This window comes from Myotis lucifugus, unplaced genomic scaffold (genome assembly GCF_000147115.1).
Source record: "Myotis lucifugus unplaced genomic scaffold, Myoluc2.0 scaffold_424, whole genome shotgun sequence".
NCBI classification, from domain to species: Eukaryota; Metazoa; Chordata; class Mammalia; order Chiroptera; family Vespertilionidae; genus Myotis; species Myotis lucifugus.
Window position 1 is genome coordinate 190,613 of NW_005871472.1, and position 18,364 is coordinate 208,976.

General features: G+C 38.4%; 1 protein-coding gene across 1 annotated transcript in view; it reads left to right on the top strand.

The window, feature by feature from the left end:
- Positions 1-18,364, top strand: part of RNF38 (ring finger protein 38) — a 67,045-nt gene that overhangs the window by 12,740 nt on the left and 35,941 nt on the right. Inside the window, 1 exon segment of the mRNA XM_014468047.1 lies at positions 8,835-8,882. The gene's annotated coding sequence lies outside the window, so the exon portion shown is untranslated.

The window sequence follows — 18,364 nt, forward strand, 5'->3', positions numbered from 1 at the left end:
GAGCATGGAGCCCCCGAGCGTTAGCTAGCACTGTCAGCTCCGCGGTGTGCAGCTGTCGTTTCCTGGCGCGCCCCATCCGTGTGATGGTACCGAGAGGAAGGAAGCGCCGTGACAGCGCCTTGGTCGGAGCCCGGGTTCCGGGGTGAGGAGGCCCGGGGACAAGGGAGCTGGCGAGCTGGCCACTGGCTGGGCGAGAGGTCACAATAGGAGGCGGCGGGCCCGCTGGGGGCCACGGGAGCAACCCCGCAGGGCGGAGCCTTCCCTTGCAGGTACTGGGAGGCGCGGCCGTTTGTTCCCGCGCGAGGGCGGGACGGCCCTCAGGCCGTTGGGAGGCTTTGGGCTGCGGCCAGGCGGAGGTGTGGTTGTCCGGTGTTCGCAGGGGCGCGGCCGGGCCGCGCTTTGTCTCCCAGGCGGTGGCGAGGAGTGGGCCCAGCCAGCAGGAGCTCCAGCCAGCTGCCCCTGGCAGATGGCCTCGCTCTCTGGCTACCTTCCTGTTTGCCAAGGCGCAGGTGAAATGATGTCACCCAGGAGAACGTGGAACCAGTCGGAAGGGACCTTTCTCGCGTCCTTCTGCCACAGCGGGTTTCTGGACAGGCTGTGTTTTGTTCTCAGGGGATGAAAGTTCTTCTTTTCAGGGCTGAAGAATGAGAGAGGTTGGTTTTGAACCGGGAGTTTTCAGATGATTCAGGGCTAAAAAATAAAGTTTACATTGTCGTGTGTAAGACTTGAAAGGGACCTCGCTTTTTCTTTGTGCTGCAAAAGTGATGTATGCCTATACTCAGAAGTTAGGCATGCTAATTCTTCCATCATAAATAGAAACATGAATACTTAACATGTAACTATTGCTAAAATCATATGAATGGCATTTTTTTCTTAAGGAGGCGCACTTAATGTACGAAAATGTAAGTATATGTCTTTTTAGAGCCTATTTGGCCTTGATTGCAGTATGGTTAACACATTTATCACAAAATTCCTTTAAATAGCAAGCAGCCCTGGTAACTAGGCTTAAATTTTTTTTTAATCCATTCACACAGTTTTTATGAAAACAATAAGGATCTAGGGACAGTTGGAATCAAGGTAAAATGGTTCCTGTTTTTGGAGAATACGGTCTAATAGAAATTGGATTTATATAGAAGTGACAACGCAAGAACAAATATAGGTATCAGATCAGTGGCAGTGAAGCTGGGACGTACTGCAATCAAAAGATGAAATTAATAACTGGATTTTCCCCTTTCTCCAGTTTTTGCTGGCTTAATATCTCACTAGCATAATATCTTTCATTTTTTGAAAAACCTATTAAACCTTCAGTCTATGGTAGGGCTTTGATTTTAAGTTGATTTTGATCATTTTCTGTAATGCCTATTTCCAAGAGAATTTGTGGCTTTTTAGAATCTATAGTTGAATCAGTTTTGCCAACAGACCAGCCATGTGAGCCTCAGGTCTTCATCTGTAAAATATGAGAGTTTATTTTAAATGATTTTTGTGGTTTATCTACCTTTGATATCTTTTGTGATTCTAGAGATGGTAGTTTGTGATTCTATATTTGTGAAGTTTATGTACCCGTTTGTTTTTAAAGCTAAATTAAGTTTGCAAGTGTTAATCTGAATAAAAATTGGGAATTTACTAGAGTAGCCTGATTTTTGATGAAAGGTGGACAGAGCATGTTAGATATAACTAAGTCTGATAGCATCACAATGTAGAGTGTAGTTCTATTGTCTCTCTGCCAACAGCTTTGGGTCAGACTTTTAGTTACATTTTATTTGTGCTCACTTTTTACTTTTTTCCAAGGCCATAGGTGGGAAGCATGGCTAAAAAATCCTTAGGTAAAAATCTCCAAAATGATTGATCAGCATGGAAAGATTATTGATCAAGATTATCTTTGTCTTCTATTTCCAGTCTATTCTATCTATTTCTCTCTGTGCTGCCCCAGTTTTGGTTAGGCCACCACCATTATGTAATTCATTTTGCTGGGAAGATAGTTCTTAATTAGTCCTATGATTGTTCTGTAATGTCTAGGTCTACTTACTGGTTTTCTGGTTGTTTTCCTATTGCCTCTGTTCATTTTCACTTCTGTGCTACTTCGGTTAATTCATGGCTTGCTTTATTTGAGAGTGTACAGATTGTAAATACACATTTGAACCCAACAGGTCTAGTTCATTCAGCAAATGTTAAGTTCCTATATCTGATATTGTCTATCTGGAGGAGATAAAGCAAACATACAATAAATTAGCGAGAAATTTGAGCAAATAGATGAAGAGGGGCCATGTATACAGTCACACACACACACACACACACACACACACACACACACACACACACAGATATCTTTTCATGCTCCTGGATTTAAACACTTTATCTTCTCCCTCTATTTGAATACTTTCCTCTAACCCAGTGGTTCTCAACCTTTCTCAACCTTCTGGCCCTTTAAATACAGTTCCTCATGTTGTGACCCCCAACCATAAAATTATTTTCGTTGCTACTTAATAACTGTAGTTTTGCTACTGTTATGAATCATAATGTAAATATCTGATATGCAGGATATAGTTAGGCGACCCCTGTGAAATGGTCGTTCGACCCCCAAAGGGGTCGTGACCCACAGGTTGAGAACCGCTGCTCTAACCCCTTTTGTTAGGGGGCCCAATTATCTTCATTTATAGTTTCTGTTGAATTGCTTCACTAGACTGAATATCTTTGAGGGCAAGGACTGTTTCTTTTTTCCCATTGTATTCACAGCATCTAACACATGGTAAATATGCAATAAATATTTGAATTAATTATGATTTTTATTTAATAAGAATCATAAAGAGCATAGTCACACTTCATCTTTTCAAATACACACACAATTTTTGTATTTATTTGAACTAGTCGTGGTCTGGACTTTTTCTAAATCCATGTAATTTTTAGAGCTAAATCTTGAAGAGTTAGCAATCTACTAAGAAGTTACCAGTTCCAAGTAAAATTATTTTAGACACATTTCCTTGAGGGGAGAATAATCTTTGTACAGGCAAATCTGGATTTGTGGGAGGGAAGGAAAGAAACAATTTATTAAAAGAATGTGTAACTCTTAATTTTTTCCTAATCTTTATGTCCACTTTCTCAATACATGTAATATGCCTGCTTTCCCCCCTCAATAATTTATGGGACTGTGGAGTGGGAGAAAGGGTAGAGTGGAACCTTCCCACTACTTTCACCAATCCTGGCTCTGCTCTGCTTCCAGAAATACATGGACCCTTAACTCAAGAATGGGAATAGTAGTTTGTTTTTAAAAAGGATTGCCCCAGTGCTTGACAGCAATGATTCCCTCCCACCACCCACCCTGTAGGTAGTACCAGTCCTTAAGTGATTTAATGACTGCATAATAATCCACCACGCATGGGTACCATACTCTTATTTAGCAAATAACTTACTTGTTAAACATTTAGGTTACTTCTAGTTCCCTTTTAAATTATTGATATTAATGTGCTGTGATGAACATGTTTTACATATGGTTTTTCCCATGTTTTGGAGTATAACCTGAGAATTTATCAGAGGAAAATTACTGATTCAGACTTTTGAATTGTTAATAAAATCTACCTGATAACTTTCCAGGTGATTAACATTTGCCACCCTGGAAACAGTGAGACTATTTGGATAATTTGAATTTGACCTCTGCATTTTTAGATACGCAGACCTGGCTGGACCTTACAGAGTAAGTAAGTGAGGGACTTGGAGTCAACACTAAAAAAGACTCTTCATCTTTTGTTTTGTTTTTCCCTTCTTCTATTAGGCTATGATTTGAGTGCTGCTGACCAGTTGCAAGTAACAGTGAACAATATTTTTTTCCTCTAGAGATTAATGTGGCTATTTTGGAGAAGGCTGTTAGGGCTTTGAGCACTTTATTATGTAGAAAGCACATTACTTAATACACCTGCACATCCTGTGTCTCACCTTTATCAGAAAAATGTAAATGAATGAAGAAGCAAGCTGTATTCACAAGCTATTTTGGAGGAAACAAGTTCTGGCACAATATCTGGACCTAACTTCTATGTGTTTTTTTAGCACGATAACTGATGATAATTATCACACCCTCTAAGACAAAGGTTAAATTCTTGATTATATTATGGTTACCAATCAGGGAAAGGCCACATTAAACAAAAGATAAACAGAAGATGTCTTAAAATAGTAATGTGTTGGTACTCAAAAGGTTAAATTATTTTAAATAACTTTTCGTTTTGTGAAGCATTGCTTTTCTCAGTTATGCTGGGTGGATTAGCCATACAATTATCTATATATATAAAAGCCTGATATGCAAATTGTCCCCTCAGGAGTTCGACCAGGAGTTTAACTGCTCACTATGATGTGCGCTGACCACCAGGGGGTGGCGTGGAGCAAAAGGAGGCCCCAGTCAGTAGCTGGAAGGCCCTGATGGGCCCTGATCGCCGGCCAGGCCTAGGGACTCTACTCGTGCATGAATTTCATGCACCAGATCTCTAGTATTTAAACATTAAATATGAGAAGTGTGTGAGTTGCAGGTTTAATCCCATCTCAGGGATGTTCTCTTGGCATGAATCTTTAAATATAAGTTGCATTCTGGGGAAGGTTAAAGTTACCATGTCTTTGTAATGTTCAACACTTGCATGTTAGAGAAAAATAGAATTGTATCAATTTTCAGATATAGTATAACCTCAGTAATTTTTACTGAGGGAGAATTAGAGCAGTAATGGAAATTTATGTCAGAAACAATGTAGAAGGAAACAAATATATTTAAAAACACTTAATTATAGCCTTAGCTGGTTTGGCTCAGTGGATAGAACATCAGTCTGCAGACTACTGAAAGGTCCTGGGTTCCATTTCAGTCAAGGGCATGGACCTCAGTTGCAGGCTCAATCCCGGCCCAGGTGGGGCACGTGCAGGAGGCAACCAATGGATGTCTCTCTCAACATAGTTGTTTTTCTTTCTCTCTGTCTCTTCCTCTCCCTTCCACTCTCTAAAAATCAATGGGAAAAGTATCCTCGGGTGAGTATTAATCCCAAAAGAACTAAAACAATATAGCTTTAAACAGGCCTTGGGGAATAATTGTTAGTTACTAATCCAACTATATTATAAAGAAGAGTGTTACTTTTAAAATTCTTAAACCATAGGGTGGTTTTGTGGGCTCAGTATGAACCTTAGAGGAGATAGGCTTGCCTTTAAATTTTAGCTCTTAGTATTTATGTGTGGCTTTAAGCAAATCAACTAATCCTGACTGGCAGTGTGTAAAAGATCAGAGAGTCCAGTTTATTTGAAGTTAGCTATTACAAGATTAAGATTTTTAATACTGCTTATTGTTTTAAGATGTCTTATTTATATCTTTTATAATCAAATTAATATAGCTAAAATTCCAGAGAAGAAACTTTCCTTTGAATGTGGTACAACAATTGACATATATAGTGTTAATTTTCTATTGTGTAATAAATTACCACAAATTTAGTAGCTTAAAACACAAATCTGTTATTTTACAGTTTGCCTGGATCAGGAGTCCTGGTATAGGTTAGCTGTGGGGCTCTCTGTTTAAGGTCTTACCCGAGGGGAGCTGTGATTTCATCAGAGACTTGATGTCCTTTTCCATGCTTACTGGTTGTTGGCATAACACGGTTCTTGTGATTTTTCTTGCTAGCTGCCTGGTGACCCCTCTCAGCTCCTGACCCATCAGGTCTCTCCCTCGTGGCTCTCTTAATGTGCGTTCTCACAACATAGCAGCTTATTCTATGGGCTTGACAGCAGAATCTCTTCAGGAAGGGATCTATCTATTCCTCTTTGAGGGCTTTCTTTGATTAAGTCAGGCCTACCCAGGATAATCTACCCTTTGTGATTGATTAAATCAAACTAACTGACTTGGAATTTTAATTATATCTGAAAATCCCTTCATCTCTGTGAAGGAGTTTGTATAATTTAGGTCATGTGATTTAACCTACTCATGGGAATAAAATTCACTGTATTTACAGTCCTACCCATACACCAGGGAGGGAGGGATCATACTATGTGCACTAGAGGTGGGAGTCTTGGAGGCCATCTTAAAATTCTAATGGCTCCCCAACACACACACATGATTGTGCCTGATTTTATCTTATTCAGTGGGGGCATCTGGTTTTTTTTCAAACGCATCTATAATTTTTGTCCCAGATCTGTATTAACTATAGGAATTGAATATAGCTTTTCTCCATTGTATTGTTTGTCCTCCCTTTTTATAGACAAATAGAGCTTCTGACCAAAAGATACTGCGGGTAGGAGAGGACTATGCTTCAAAATTATTAACTGTGGCCCTAGTGGCCAGGGTTTGCCAGTTTCAGTTTTCAAAGGAACAAGAATTAAGGAAAGGAAACCTGATTCTCTGATTTTGTTTTCGCAGCCAGCTACTTGGAGGAGCAGTTTGTAAGAGTGCTATTCATACAGACTACTTTAGGTATGATAGTTGAAGGCAGATGGCCTTATTAAAGTAACTCTTCAAAGATACTTACTTTGTAGATTATAGGCTTAAGAAGATTGCCAAAAGAATGTGAAATTGACATAAAGGAACTGACTGTTTTGAGAAGAGGAGAGAATTGCCAAAGTGGTAAAAAGAATGCCTTAGATTGAGGAGTCAGGAATTTGAAATACATTTTCTCCTATGAAATTTTTTCTTACTCTTACCTTCAAATAAACCAAGCTCCTACTTGTATTCTAATTTTTTCCTGAATTATGGCATTTTAAACATTATCCTGTAGTTGGCTACTTGCATCCTTTTTTTAAAAAAAAACTAGAATAAGCTTTTTGAGGGTGGGATTCGTGTTTTATCTTTCTTCCTAACATAACTCTTTGCTTACAGGAGGCAGCCAGCAATTCGTACTTCATCGTAGTGGTAAAGGATATTAGCACATTCATGTTTGTAGTGCAGAGATAAGCTTTAACCCTTTGCACTCCGCTGTCCCCTCTCAGGGGACATCGGAATTCTAGCATATCACTCGGATGTCCCCTCTCAGGGGACATTGCAGTTTATTAGTGATTACGGGGAATTGAGTTATTTCAACGCAACTTTTTGAGACATGCATGTTTCCCTGAAGTTTTATCTTGAAATGGCACAAGAAATTAAATCAAAATATCGTAAAATTACTAAGATATATACAAGAAATGTCAGCGGGTTTTGTGTCGGATTAAACAATAAACTACATATTCCCGATGTGGGACAAAGAAAACGGGACTGCATTGTGTGTTCTAACAGGAAAACACCTGGTGGCAGGCGTCAAACCACTTATTACTGTCAAACATGCACTAATCAGCCTGCAATGCATATTGGGGAGTGTTACAAAACTTATCATACTGTACAAAATTATAAACAATAAAATATTGTTTTTTTTGCAAATATACATTCCTCGATGTCACCCAATGCATATAAGTCCAATATCATTATAATACGTTACTTGGTTCCAAAATTATACTAAATAATACGAGGGTCTGTAAATGCACGTTTCCGCCGCAAAGTAGCGTCGAGTAGCTGGTAGCCAATGTCCAGAATGGTTCGGAGTGCAAAGGGTTAAATTTATGTTTAAAACATTTTGTGTAACAGTACTAATGAATTCTAAAGTTACTGCCTACAAGTGTTTCGCTTTTACTCCTAGGAAGATCTTTGGAAGTAATTTTCCTCCTAACCAACAGGCATGGTTATCTATTTACCAGGCTGATAACAAACCAGAAACAAAAATTTATAAAAGAACCAAGTAAGTTGATTATATCGGGATTATTAATAGCTAGCAAGCCACTTCATGATCTGTTTCTGCCTTGCTCTATAGCTACTTCCTTATTGACCAGCCGTACTGAACATTTCGTAGTTTCCTGACTGTCGCTTGCTAGTTATCCTTTCATAGCACCTGGTATCTATCATTATCAGAGAAAGATGATACTCTTTATATTGTACAGTGATTTGCTTTATTTTCATAGCATACACTTCTTGAAGGTAGTAAACCATGCTTCTTTTTGGTTTATTGCCTGTCACAGAATAGATACTCATGTAAGGGAATGAATGAGGCAGTGAAGAAGACTAAAAACACATGGTCTTCAGTGTACGGACAGGCAGGTCCACAAACCCTCACCCCTAAGGGGGAAGTTCACTCCGCAGCACAGTGGAACAGGTGATACTCATGATGTTCATGATTTAAAATGCTACAGATGAAGTATATTTACATATGAGTCTGAGAGGATTAACCTGAAATCCAGTCATGAATTTAAAACATGCAGTCATTTACTTTGGGGCTTATGATCTGGCCTTTTATTCCTTAGGAAAGTCGCTAGGTTTGTGTTGAATAGAGGTGAGATTACCATGGTCTTGTTTTTTATGCCTATGATCTCTATAGAAGTTTTGCCACAATGTTCTGTAATTATTTGTCTTCTTTTGCACAGTCATTTGGAAGTTTAACTAAAAAATAAAATGAGAAAATATATTGATCTTAGTTCAGGTGGACACTTATCTTTCAGTACATAAGATATATAATTTTTTACCTCAGTTTTTCTTAGCATAAAGTCTTGTCTGTATCCTTTAGGATTTCAGAATTAATACCAACAGAAAAGATATCAATAGAAATTATATGGGAAAAATAGGAAGGAGTTTGTGTTCTTGAGCAGTGCTGTTTTGCCTTAAAAGTTTTTGTAAGAGAAATCCATTGCCAGAGGCAACCTTTGCTGACCTTAGCATTTGTTTTGATGTTTAAGGTTAATTTTTAATTTTTTTCCAGTCTCTGCTAAATCAAATTCCTAGAAAATCCAGACTATCCTTCATAGGCATGATTCTCCACATTGGTGCAGCTAGCCATGAACTATCCTTTTCTTCTCCCTCTTTTTCCCAGATATCTCCCGGGGCCAATTCAGCACCTCTACCTGGCCATCCTAACAAGGTGATTTGTGAAAGGGTGAGACTTCAGAGCCTGTTCCCTCTCCTCCCAAGTGATCAGAACACTACCGTTCAAGAGGATGCTCACTTCAAAGCTTTCTTCCAGGTTCTTATATATTTACCCTTTCCCTACGTAGGGCTGAAAATCACAGATAACATTCTAGGTTGTTTCTAGGAAGACTTGAAATAAAATTCTCAGTATCTTCCCTCTTCTTATTTTCTGTTCTGTGTGGGAATAAGTATTCTTCTTAGAGGACTTCTTTAATATAAAAATTTCAGCCTGCTTTTCTGAAGAATGTTTATCTTCTCTTGAGCTGCTGTTTATTTTTTGACCATTTATATTCTTGTTTTTTTATCTTTTGGTCTTAATCACTTGTCCTAATAGGCCAAATTCTGTAGGCTAGTAGAAAATAATATTACAGAATATGTGAAATTGTGTAAGCAAGGCAAAATGGAAGCATATAACATTTTTTAAAAAGCTGTCACTAATTTGCTTAGTGCTCAGAGTTATATAGTAATGCATATTTTAGAGAGAAAACATTGTTAGTTGCCATCAGTGAGTTTTGATACCTGTGGGTAAAATGTGATTTAAAATTTCGTTACATATTAAATGAAAATGAGATGTGAATGGATTGAAAGCATTGTTATTAACAAAATTACTAATGTATGCACATATATATATATGCTCATTAACTACTGAACTTTTAATCCATTAATCCATAGGTACCACAAAGGAAACTCAGTTACAGAATTGCTTCTTGTTTGCTAAGGTTTTGTTAGCAAATGTGCCCATGTTACGTATTTGTACATGTGTATATAAACCTACTGAGGTAGTGAGAGTTGCTAATAAGGCTAGAAGTTTTACAAAAAGCCAGCTCATTTTCTTTTTGTGTGGAAGTGACAGGTTGCAGCTTGGGACTACGTAGTTTTGAAAGAGGAATGTGTGAAACATTAAATTGAAGATGTCGAATTTCTGAGGCTAGCTGTTTAGGTGATTCAGCATTCTTCTATCTGATATTCCTTGTTGGAATTTGTGCCAGGTTCTCTGCTTTGCATGTATTATCTCATTTTGTTTTTAACCCTCATAATAAACTAATCATGGATGGTTTTTCTAGATGAAGAAACAGGCTTGGAAAAGCACACCAATATACCCAATTACATAGCTAGTTATAGGCAGAGCAGAGACTCAAATCCAACTTTTTCTGTTTCTTATCTACTATATTTGCCCACTTATTGCCCGTTACATATCAATAAGTATTTCTTTAAACACAATGCAGTACATGTTAAGAGATATAGTTTTCTGTATTGAGCTGAATGGCATATTGAATGCCATTTTTGATATGGCATTAGACTGTAATACCTTGATATTTAGACCAATAAGGGAAAAGTGACTTAGTACCTTCGCTACTGCCACCAAAAAACAGTTACGTGATGTTTTCTATGTTCTTTATTCTTTGAGTCTTCAGGCTTTAACTCAACATTAACTTTAATTTAAACTCAGAGAAATGCCAACTGCAATAGATTTACACCCATGTTTTGAAAATAAAACAGGACTTAGAGCTGATTCTATTTGGGTGTTGCAAAAAGGTGAAAGATATTGTTACTTATAGTCCTAATTTAACTTACATCTTATTTTTCTCTAATTTGAGAACAAGGCCCTCAGTGTACTTTGTCACCAAAGGAGACTGGAGATTTTCTTTGCCCATTTATTGCCCTCCCACTGTTCTGCATGAAGCAAAGGAGTATGTCCTTCTCACATCTCCTTTGAGATACTGTCAGATACCTTCAACTAATGTATACCAAAATTAGGTGTGGTTTTTTAGTTCTGATTATTCTTCTCATCCTTATAAAACTTGGTTGCAACATTAAAAAGAGACCCTACTCAGCTATGTTCTGTACTCAGAAAGTTTAATGTATTCATGTTTTCTTACTCATGGCTTTTCCCCCAAGTTCCTGCCCTCCCAACTCTTTCTACCTTTCCTTCTCTTTGGAATACTTCATTTTAAATAGGTTCACTTACCTCTTCTTCTTCTTCTTTTTTTTTTTTTCCTTAAAGCACCTCTCTACTTCCTTATCTTAGCTGAAACTAGTATCTTTTCTAGGATATCATTTTCCCTGCAGCCTTCTCTAGGTAAAAGAAATTACTGATTTTTCCCATTCTAAGCATGGTTTTGGGTATGTGGCTAATAATTGAAATGGTAACAGAGGAGAAGGAAAGTTGATAATTCTCCTGGATCCAGGTTTCCAACCCCAGTTTTTGAACAAAAAGCTCATCTTGGTTTTGATCTCTTTTTGTCATTCATCTTCACAGCTTATCAGTTTTGTCACTGTCCTTGTTAGCTTCTTTTTTACTTGCTTGCTTTATATTGTATTATGTCTAGTAAATACCTTTCCAATTTTGCATGCTTTTCTAATTTTTAAAATTATGAAATATTTCATATATGCAAGCTATAAAGTATACGGTAAACACATGTATAATTTTTAAAAAAACACACACAACACTATCCAGCTTAGAACTCAACTGTTACCAATATTTTTGAAGTCTCCATGTGATCTTCCATGTTATATCCATCTGCTGCCTTGGATAAACCTCTGCTGAATTTTGTGTTAAGTATCCCTTTGCTTTTCTATATGGCCTTACCACATACAGTATCCCTCAATACTATATACTATTTAGTTTCCAAATTTAACATAAATGGTATCATACTTTATATATTTTTGTCATTTTGAGATTCACCTATATTGATGCATGTGGCTGTGTTGATGAATTAGTTTCCTTCTTTTAGTATTCCAGTTATTATATGACTATACTATAGTTTATCCCCTCTCTTTTTGATGAACATTTGGGTAGTTTCCAGTTTTTTACTATTATTACAAGCAATGCTGCCATGAATATGCTTGTATGTTTCCTGATGTACATTTAGTCGGTATATTAATTTTTCTGTAAAAGGGATAGCTTTGTATTTATTGCTCAGGTTTTCTTACCAAAGTGGCGCATTTCCTTCTCTATAAAAAATAAGCTGTATTTAAAATAAAAATCAAAGTGTCTCATAATTAAAAAAATTTTTTAAATTGTGGTATAATTGATATACTGTAAAACTTACTCTTTTATTTTTTTAAAAATATATTTTACTGATTTTTTCACAGAGAGGAAGGGAGAGGAATAGAGAGTTAGAAACATCGATGAGGGAGAAACATCTATCAGCTGCCTCCTGCACACTCCCCACTGGGTATGTGCCCGCAACCAAGGTACATGCCCTTGACCGGAATCGAACCTGGGACCCTTGAGTCCGCAAGCCGATGCTCTATCCACTGAGCCAAACCAGTTAGGGCAAACTTACCCTTTCAGTGTAGAGGTCTGTGAATTACAACAAACTAGAGGCCCAGTGCACGAGCACTGGTGGGGGGGCGTGTCCTATGGGGATTGGCCCGCTGTGGGAGCACCACTCATCCCAGTCAGCTGAGTGGCGCTCCCACTGTGGGAGTGCACTGACCATCAGGGGGCAGCTCCTGCGTTGAGCGTCTGCCCCCCTGGTGGTCAGTGCGCATTATAGCACTCTGGTTGTTCTGCCGTTGGGTCACTGGGTGTGTGTATATATATATATATATATATATATATATATAAATAAATAAAATAATAAAAGTGTAATATGCTAATTAGACCAGATGTCCTTCTGGACGACCTTCTGAACGAAGCTGGGGCTGCGAGGGAAGCCCGGGTCCAGGTTGCCAGAGGGAAGCCAGGGCTGGTAGCCGGGGGAAGGAAGGCCTACTCTTGCACGAATTTCATGCATTGGGCCTCTAGTGTGTGTGTGTGTGATTGATATATATATATATATATATATATATATGCATGCTTATGGATTGTGGAACCACCACAATCAAGGTGTGGAATAGTTTCATCAACCCCCAAAATTTTATTTCTTTGCTGTCAATCCCTTACAGTTTTACAAATTAGCAGTTTCTGTATTACCATCCAATTTAACAATTGTGATTGAAGATAGTATGCTTTCATGAAATAATAAGGTACATTGTGGAAATTTTATGTCTGGCACAGTCCTTAATTTCAGAGATGTGTGTGTATGTGTGTATTTTAATGACAGCTATGTAATAACTTTTTTGTAAAATTACTAAAGTTAACCAGGTGATTGAAATTTTGACAATTTATACATATGAAGAAATAAAGAAATTATAGACTTAATAAAAATCCAGCCAAAATATTAGAAATTTTTTATTTTAGAACTTTACAGAGTTATCCTTAAATTCATAAGGAAGATTATTAAAGAACTAGCTTCACATTGGTGAAATTTTAACTGTTGTTAAATACAGTGGATATTTTCCAGCCCTGATTTTACATGACACCTCAGTTGAATTCTTGTAACTCTTATTCATCTGGCTTCCACCACCATATTGCATTCTCCTCTCACCAACTAATTACTTGGAGTTTTTCATGATTTAGTATGGGCCTCTGTTTTCACTGTATAAACTGTTTTGGGCGACTTTGTCCATGCCTGCAGCTTCATTAACCTACCATCTATATAATAAAAACCTAAATTTATATTTCTAGTCTGTGAGTTTTAGCTGTCAGCAGAATAACTCCACGTTGTTATCTCAGAGGAATCTCTTGATTTCAGTTTGTTCTTAATATTGTTTTTGTTTTCGTTGGTTTATGCTTGTGCTTTATTTTTTATTTTATTGGTCTGTGTTTACAGCTTAAAATTACAGTTACAGATTCATGGTGTATAAAATATAGTGCTTCAGTGGAACTACATATAGTTGAACCTTGAACAACATGTGGATTAGGGGTACCAACTTCAACACAGTCAAAAATTCTCCTGTAATTTTTGATACCTCAAAAACTTAAGTTGTCCCTCAGTGTATCCAAGGAATTGGTTCTAAAATCGCCACAGATACCAAAATCCATAGGTGGTAACATCTCCTGTATAAAGTGGCATAGATCATTGCTCTTTGCATCTGTGGACTTCCAATCATATATCAAAAGCAGTACAGGTATTTGTTCTAAAAAAGCCTAGTATATGTGTACTCACAGTTTTAAGCCTGTGTTGCTCAAGGGTCAAATGCTTTTTCATCCACAGCTGGGAATCTATGTGTGTGGGGGGCTTGATGAAGTTATACGCAGTGGGTCAGCACCCCTATCCCCTGAGTTCAAGGGTCAGCTACATATATATGTGAGTGTATATATGTGTGTGTGTATTTTAAATGTTTTTTTTCCCATAGCATTTAGCGTTTAATAATCTCTGATTAGCTTTTTTGGAATCATGGAATGCATTCTATGTCTCCAGGGCTGTTTTCACTTTTTTGTTGTTAATCTGAGGATATTTTTTCCATTGATTTTTTTGTTTTTTTTTAGAAAGAGTGGAAGGGGGAAGGGAGGGGTAGAGTGAGAGCGACAGAGAGAGACACATCACTGTGAGAGAGACATATTGATTGTTTGCCTCTGTGCACTCAACTGGGGCCAGGGATTGAACCTGCAACCCAGGTATGTGCCCTTGACTGGGAATTGAACATACGACCCTCTGGTGCTCGGGTCGGTGCTCTAACCATTTAGCATATAGGCCAAAGCTGTTTTCACTTTTAATGATGATTTGGTATTAATAGAGGTATAGCCCTAGCCAGTTTGGCTCAGTGGATAGAGCGTCGGCCTGTGGACTGAAGGGTCCTGGGTTCGATTCCAGTCAAGGGCACATGCCCTGGTTGCGGGCTCCATCCCCAATATGGGGTATGTAGGAGGCAGCCAATCAATGATTCTCTCTCATCATTCATGTTTCTATCTCTCTCACCCTCTCCCTCTCTGAAATCAATAAAAATATATTTTAAAAAAGAAGAGATATAATCCTATACGCATTTTATCAGGTGTTAAATACTAAGTATAAAAACTAGTTAGCTAGTTTTCTTCTGTCCTTCCTCACATTCTTCCTTCATCCCCCTCTTCCCCTCCCTTGATCCCTAAACCTGCACCTGAATTCTCTACTGTAATATCGCTACAGTACTCTACCAGTATAGTATTTGTACCTGGTTTGAATCAACATCTTAGGGATTTAGGTTGTCAACATTTGGTACTTTCAAAAGTCAGCCACAGGCACAGAATCAACAGAGAGAGGCAGGAACTTCTGAGAATTCAAAACCAATGTTTCTGTCATGGTGAATTTATTCTTAGGGACTTTCCCTAAGAGAGTCCCTTATCTCTTAGTTTAGTGATTCTCAAAGTGTAGTCCCAGGCCATTAGTAGCAAATATTACCTGGGATCATGTTAGAAATGCAAATTATTGGGCCAATTCAAATTTTCTGAATCAGACTGGGGAGTGGGCCCAACAATCTGGCATTTTTTTGACCCATACAAAAGTTTAAGAACCACTGGCTTAGGTCAGCAATTTTCAACCTTTTTCATCTCGTGGCACATAAACTAATTACTAAAATTCTGTGGCACAAAATATATATATATATTTGCCAAATATGACCAAAAAAAAGGAATAATTTTGATTCATTAACACCAGATAGCTATTGTGTTGGTTGTTGTTGTGTGTTTTTTTTAAGTTCTAGCAGGGGAGCTACTTATATACCCTTGGTCGAAGACTGGTCCTCTTCTCTGGGGGAAAGGTCATCCTCTTCAATGGAACATGCAGCTTTGGGAGGGACGCACATGGATTGGTGAAGGAGTAGGGGGAAACCCGTGTAACCAGTGAATCAACCCTGGTGGTCAATGGGTGACAGATGTCGCAGCCAGATTGTCCTCACATCTGGCTGTTGTCATTTTTTAATTTGACAATCTAAAGGAAAAGAGGTCAGGTATTGCACCTTTTAAAAATTCTAGTGCCACACTAGTTGAAAATTGCTGGCTTAGGTAAGTTGGGAGTATCCCTTTAAATTCTGCTTTGCTTTTACTTCTGTCAAGCATCCTTTTGGTAGCCTAGTTCTGGACCAGTTGTATATTAATTTCTAAGCTAACCTGTGGTTTGAATTCTTAGAGGAGTAATACTTCTTCCAATTACCAATCCAAACTGAGTAGACATCTCTGTCGTTATGGACTCTCTATTACCAGTGAGCTGACTTTTTCTAGTCTTTTCTTTTGTTGAAAGTATTGGAAAGTTTGGCTGTGCAGGGGTCTTAATGATAAGACCTTGTCCTCTGTCCTCCCTGGGAACATCAAAAACCAAACCTGGTTGTCAGTTATCCTCTTTCTTTCTGGTCCTTAGTAATTTCCTTTTTTTTTTTCTGAGTTCAGCAGTGCATTTAAAAAGTATTTTTTGTTGTGTTAAGCCATTATTTCTAGATATTTATATTGGGATTTTCACATTTAGTCCATGATTTTGTCACAGAAGTCTTTATATCATATCAAAGTTTACAATGTTGCTATTTTTTAAAATTTATATATTGATTGATTTTTAGAGAGAGAGAGAAAAAAAAAACATCGATTTATTGTTTCACTTATTTATGCATTCATTGTTGATTCTTGTATGTGCCCTAACTGGGCATTGAACCCACAACCTTGGTGTAATGCGACAACATTCTAACCAACTCAGCTAGCTGGTTAGGGCTGTTCTATTCTCTAACTATAATAGTGATATTTCTTGCCTTGTCCTCAGTTAATTATAATAATTGAAAACCATTAGACATCCTTTATATTATTAGGAATATCTATATAGTTGTTGCAGAACCAGGTAGCATGTTTGGCCCATGGAGGAGGAGATGGAATTTTCAAACTATTCAACTCAAAGAATGCTTTAGGTGACAGAATGGTATGGATTTGTTTTTCCTAGACACTCGGATTGCCTTTTATGTTTCTTATGGCAAGAGATCCATGTGCTTACATTTTATTAAGAACTTCCAAGTTCTTACTGTTTTTGATATCCACATTATTTAGGGTATTTTTCTCAGAGTCCTCTGACTTCTTGTTCTAATTTGGAATTATTACTTTTTGGACCTGCCATCATCCTGTAATTTCTTTTCACTTCTACTGTTTATTGGTTCCTTTATCTATACTAATAAAAGGGTAAAATGCTAATTAGACCAGATAGACCCGACGTATTACGGACATCCTTCCTGACAAAAGCTGGGGCCCGGGCAAAGCTGCCGGGGTCCCGGGTGCCTGCCCAGGCGAAGCCGCCTGGGTCCCCGGTGCCTGTGGCCGGCCAGAGGGAGGAAAGCCCGGGTCCCGGTGCAGGGGCTGAGGCAGAGGCGGTTAGGGGTGACCAGGCAGGCAGGCAGGCAAGCAGTTAGAGGCATCAGGCAGGCAGGCAGAGTGGTTAGGGGCGATCAGGCAGGCAGGCAGGGGAGCAGTTAGGAGCCAGCGGTCCCAGATTGCAAGAGGGATGTCTGACTGCTGGTTTAGGCCCGATCCCTGCAGGATCCCTGCGGGATCGGGCCTAAGCCGGCAGTTCGACATACCCTGAGGGGTCCTGGATAGCGAGAGGGTGCAGGCCTGGCTGAGGGACACCCACCCACCACCCACCCCCCACCCCGTGCACGAATTTCGTGCACCAGGCCTCTAGTTTGTATATATTTCCTCACGTGAAAGAGAAGAGCTTGCTCACTCACATAAAATCAATCAAGTAAATTCCTCTGAACAGATATGTGAGAAGCAACTTGTTTTTCTTTTAATTAAATCTTTATTGTTGAAAGTATTACAGATGTCCCCCCCTTGACCCCTTCTACACCCCCCCCCCCCAAGGCCTTCACCACCTTAATGTCTGTCCATGGGTTATGCATCTATGCATACAAGTTCTTTGGTTGATCTCTTCCCACCCACCTATCCTCCCCTTCTCTCTTGAGATTTCATAGTCTGATTCATGCTTCTGACTCTGGATCTATTTTGTTCATTAGATACCACATATGAGTGAGATCTTGTGATACTTGTCTTTCTCTGACTGGCTTATTTCGCTTAGCATAATACTCTCCAGATCCCTCCAACAACTTTGTTTTTTAAATCCTCACTCGAGGATAAGTTTTTCATTGATTCTAGAGAGAGAGGAAGGAAGAGAGAGAGAGAAACATTGATTGGTTGCCTTTCATAGGCACTCCAACCAGGGAATGAACCCACAACCTGGATAGGTACCCTAACTGGGAATTGAACCAGAGCCCTGAGGATGACACTATAACCAATTGAGCCACACAGGCCATGGCCTGAGAAGCAACTTTGAATCTGGCAAGGTCATTGTTTTTGCCTTCACACTAGATTAATAGTTTCATTGGAGTATAAAACTCTATATCATTTTCCCTCAGAGCATTTTTAGCTTTTGTTTTCTGTGGGAAGTCTAATGCTAATCTAATTTTTGTTTCTTTGTAGGTTACTCCCTCTTTCCTTTGTTGGAAACTGAGGATTTTTTGGTAAAGTGTTGCTCATTCTTAAAAAAAAAAAATTGTTGCTCATTCTGACATTTTTTAAAAAAATCAAAATATGTAAATTTCAATGGTTATTTTTTTATTTTTTAAGTTTTAAGATGATCAGAACATAACTGAAGTTCTTAC